Here is a 5000-nt window from a genome sequence, read left to right on the forward strand (position 1 = left end):
ACACACGCGAGACAGATACCCACTTGGAGCTGCACTCTCAAGCAACCCGACTCGAAGGAGAGGTCCCGCCGACGCTCGCACCGGCCGCTACGGGCCTGGCACCCTCTACGGGCCGTGGCCTCATTCAAGTTGGACTTGGGCTCGGCGCGAGGCGTCGGGGTAGTGGACCCTCCCGAACACCACATGCCACGACAGGCGGCAGCCTGCGGGGTTCGGTGCTGGACTCTTCCCTGTTCGCTCGCCGCTACTGGGGGAATCCTTGTTAGTTTCTTTTCCTCCGCTTAGTAATATGCTTAAATTCAGCGGGTAGTCTCGCCTGCTCTGAGGTCGTTGTACGAGGTGTCGCACGCCACACCGCCAGCCGGCTGTGCACGCTACCGAGAAAGCACCGGTATGCGAACCGCCAGGCGACGGGCGCGCATCGCACGTTTAAGGAGACGCGGCCGGCCACACAGGCGACCACGACACTCCCAGGCGCCCGAAGCGGGACAAACGCCGCGCGCTTCAGTATACGTAGCCGACCCTCAGCCAGACGTGGCCCGGGAACGGAATCCATGGACCGCAATGTGCGTTCGAAACGTCGATGTTCATGTGTCCTGCAGTTCACATGTCGACGCGCAATTTGCTGCGTTCTTCATCGACCCACGAGCCGAGTGATCCACCGTCCTGGGTGATCTTTATCTTTTCAGTTCTCCACCGTCTCTTTCAAGACAGTTGCAGAGGCGGGACTGAGGCGTTTGACGGCCCCTGTTCCATTACTTTGTGTCCAACGGCCTGACGGCCGATGGGCGTCGTACGGCTCCACACCGGAGCGGACAGGCACTCGGGCGAAAGTCATTCAAAACCGGCGCCAGGCGCCAGGTGCCGCAGGCCAGCCGCTCCAGAGCTTCAGCGCTCGTACCACACAACAACACTTGCGCTAGTTTTGAGAGGCACGCGTGGTTCCGCACGCGGCGCACGGCTACTGCCGTACAGGTAGCGTGTTGCGCGACACGACACGCACATCGAAAGACATGCAGTCTAGTCGGTAATGATCCTTCCGCAGGTTCACCTACGGAAACCTTGTTACGACTTTTACTTCCTCTAAATGATCAAGTTTGGTCATCTTTCCGGTAGCATCGGCAACGACAGAGTCGATGCCGCGTACCAGTCCGAAGACCTCACTAAATCATTCAATCGGTAGTAGCGACGGGCGGTGTGTACAAAGGGCAGGGACGTAATCAACGCGAGCTTATGACTCGCGCTTACTGGGAATTCCTCGTTCATGGGGAACAATTGCAAGCCCCAATCCCTAGCACGAAGGAGGTTCAGCGGGTTACCCCGACCTTTCGGCCTAGGAAGACACGCTGATTCCTTCAGTGTAGCGCGCGTGCGGCCCAGAACATCTAAGGGCATCACAGACCTGTTATTGCTCAATCTCGTGCGGCTAGAAGCCGCCTGTCCCTCTAAGAAGAAAAGTAATCGCTGACAGCACGAAGGATGTCACGCGACTAGTTAGCAGGCTAGAGTCTCGTTCGTTATCGGAATTAACCAGACAAATCGCTCCACCAACTAAGAACGGCCATGCACCACCACCCACCGAATCAAGAAAGAGCTATCAATCTGTCAATCCTTCCGGTGTCCGGGCCTGGTGAGGTTTCCCGTGTTGAGTCAAATTAAGCCGCAGGCTCCACTCCTGGTGGTGCCCTTCCGTCAATTCCTTTAAGTTTCAGCTTTGCAACCATACTTCCCCCGGAACCCAAAAGCTTTGGTTTCCCGGAGGCTGCCCGCCGAGTCATCGGAGGAACTGCGGCGGATCGCTGGCTGGCATCGTTTATGGTTAGAACTAGGGCGGTATCTGATCGCCTTCGAACCTCTAACTTTCGTTCTTGATTAATGAAAACATACTTGGCAAATGCTTTCGCTTCTGTTCGTCTTGCGACGATCCAAGAATTTCACCTCTAACGTCGCAATACGAATGCCCCCGCCTGTCCCTATTAATCATTACCTCGGGTTCCGAAAACCAACAAAATAGAACCGAGGTCCTATTCCATTATTCCATGCACACAGTATTCAGGCGGGCTTGCCTGCTTTAAGCACTCTAATTTGTTCAAAGTAAACGTGCCGGCCCACCGAGACACTCAACTAAGAGCACCCTGGTAGGATTTCAACGGGGTCCGCCTCGGGACGCGCAAGCACGCCTTCGGCTCGCCCCACCGGCAGGACGTCCCACGATACATGCCAGTTAAACACCGACGGGCGGTGAACCAACAGCGTGGGACACAAATCCAACTACGAGCTTTTTAACCGCAACAACTTTAATATACGCTATTGGAGCTGGAATTACCGCGGCTGCTGGCACCAGACTTGCCCTCCAATAGATACTCGTTAAAGGATTTAAAGTGTACTCATTCCGATTACGGGGCCTCGGATGAGTCCCGTATCGTTATTTTTCGTCACTACCTCCCCGTGCCGGGAGTGGGTAATTTGCGCGCCTGCTGCCTTCCTTGGATGTGGTAGCCGTTTCTCAGGCTCCCTCTCCGGAATCGAACCCTGATTCCCCGTTACCCGTTACAACCATGGTAGGCGCAGAACCTACCATCGACAGTTGATAAGGCAGACATTTGAAAGATGCGTCGCCGGTACGAGGACCGTGCGATCAGCCCAAAGTTATTCAGAGTCACCAAGGCAAACGGACCAGACGAGCCAATCCGATTGGTTTTGATCTAATAAAAGCGTCCCTTCCATCTCTGGTCGGGACTCTGTTTGCATGTATTAGCTCTAGAATTACCACAGTTATCCAAGTAACGTGGGTACGATCTAAGGAACCATAACTGATTTAATGAGCCATTCGCGGTTTCACCTTAATGCGGCTTGTACTGAGACATGCATGGCTTAATCTTTGAGACAAGCATATGACTACTGGCAGGATCAACCAGGGAGCTGCGTCAACGAGAGCTGAGCAGCCGGCCGCCCGGGAGTGTGTCCCGAGGGCCCGCGCGAACACGCAAGCGTCCGCTCAATTATTCTGCAAACAGGAGGAGGCTGAGCTCCCCTGCACGATACACCTCGAAACCCTCTCAGGTCCCGGCGGCGCGCAGCGCCGTCCTAAGTACTTGGTCGGGTTCGAGAGAGGCGCAATCGCCCGGAGATGGGCGAGTAGACGCTTTCAGTGCGAACACCCGTGCTCCCAACTGAGCTTGCCGCTGCCGACAGAGGCCCGGGAGCGTGCTGTCGTGGCATTGCCGGCGGGAAACAACACGCGCCACCTACGGTGACCGGCAGCTCCAACGCCAGCGCCACAGAAGGGCAAAGCCCCACTTGGGTGCAGAAGCGAACTCTCCCAGCACAGCGCACGCGCCAACACGTCCGCAGAGCTGCGATACAAACCACCTGCGAGAACCGCTGGGGGCGACCGAGCAGCAGACGGCGTCGCGACGCCGAGTGCCGGGCGGCGGCGCATCCTCAACGCACACAGTCCGCAATCGGACCAGCACACTGCAGATGTCCACCGCGCTTCGCACCGGGCTCGGCAGAACCCACTTTGGCCGCCTGGCGCCGCGCGCAGGGTGCGCCGGCGCATAGCTGGGACGCCAGCCGGGCCCGTCGGCCGGCGCTCCTGCCACTGGGCGCCCCCCACCAGCCGGCTGTAGTGCGTGCGCTCACGCAGCGCGCAGCCAGCACGCCGGGCGGCCCCCCCTCACCGGCCGGGGACTGTCCCGCCAAGCCACAGCCTCGTATCGCTTCATACCCACATGGCCAACTCAGGTTCGGGGGCATGGCGGGTACCGCCGAAACAACCGGTTCATAGATGTACCGATCGTCGCTATCACCGATGCACCTGCAGCGCGAACAACCGCTCAACAACTGATTTCCAGTTCATTTGCGGATCTTTGGCAGCAAACGTATACGTCAATCTACATTTGCGAAATCTACGATTCTGGCATGCCTGCATGTTATGTGTCACGACACGCTACATCAGCCCACATACACACTGCGGCATGTACACGAGAGAACACGTGGAAGATGGTCCGCGCACGTGTGCAATGTCCCTTGCGCGGTCGACTGTCAACCGGCCTCTGTAGCATGTCGCAGATGTGGAACGCGGTCCACCGTGCTATCATGTTGTGTGGGGCAATACGATTAAATAGGAAAACCCTCGTCGCTACATCAACAGACGGCTCACGCTGATTCCCGGCAGAGGGAGGAGGGGGGGGGGGGGGGCCAACATGCAATACTTTCGTCCGTACCTACCTACCACATGTCTGTACGGCGTACAACAGTGCAATCTCGCTGTAATGGGGAGACGAGACAAGTAGCATCGTGCACAACATATGGCCCTTATGATTCGCCATTGTAGGGCGCAGCCGGTGTACGGTCAAGCATGTGCCACATTATGTCACTCAGTACGTAACGACGGATGATCAGTGTGGGTTACGCGTACATCAGCGGACAGTCCACACAGGCCGTACCACAACGTACACTGACTGCATCGACAACCGAATGCAACTGAACAGCTGCAAGGCTCATTTCACAAACAAACGCCTGACCGACCAGCTTGGAAGGGCAGGAGGGGAGGGCGATATTCGTTCTGTAGCGGTACACCCTTCCAGTGGTTAGCGGGACTGTGTAGAAAGTACGCAACACTCGAAAGACCTTTATGTGAGGGTACGCACCATGGCATCAAGAAATACACATGACACCAGAGGATCCAAGCAGTGAACTATGTTCAGAGGGTTGCTGTTAGGCAAAGCTACATTCCTGTGACGTTACATGTGACAGTTAAGGTGCAGTGTAAGTTAGGTTAAGGTGCAGCGTAAGTTAGGTTAAGGTGCAGCGTAAGTTAGGTTAAGGTGCAGCGTAAGTTAGGTTAAGGTGCAGCGTAAGTTAGGTTAAGGTGCAGCGTAAGTTAGGTTAAGGTGCAGCGTAAGTTAGGTTAAGGTGCAGCGTAAGTTAGGTTAAGGTGCAGCGTAAGTTAGGTTAAGGTGCAGCGTAAGTTAGGTTAAGGTGCAGCGTAACTT

At 56.3% G+C, this 5000-nt stretch overlaps 2 non-coding genes across 2 annotated transcripts; both read right to left on the reverse strand.

Annotated features, from left to right (window-relative positions):
- Window positions 1-518: 518 nt before the first annotated feature.
- Window positions 519-673, reverse strand: LOC126327102 (5.8S ribosomal RNA). Its single transcript, XR_007560983.1, has one exon. It is a non-coding gene; the product is annotated as a 5.8S ribosomal RNA (ribosomal RNA).
- A 355-nt stretch (window positions 674-1028) lies between these two features.
- On the reverse strand, window positions 1029-2921 carry LOC126327108 (small subunit ribosomal RNA). The gene has a single exon (XR_007560988.1). It is a non-coding gene; the product is annotated as a small subunit ribosomal RNA (ribosomal RNA).
- Between the last annotated feature and the right edge of the window lie 2079 nt (window positions 2922-5000).

Source organism: Schistocerca gregaria, unplaced genomic scaffold (assembly GCF_023897955.1).
Source record: "Schistocerca gregaria isolate iqSchGreg1 unplaced genomic scaffold, iqSchGreg1.2 ptg001020l, whole genome shotgun sequence".
In the NCBI taxonomy this organism is placed as follows: Eukaryota; Metazoa; Arthropoda; class Insecta; order Orthoptera; family Acrididae; genus Schistocerca; species Schistocerca gregaria.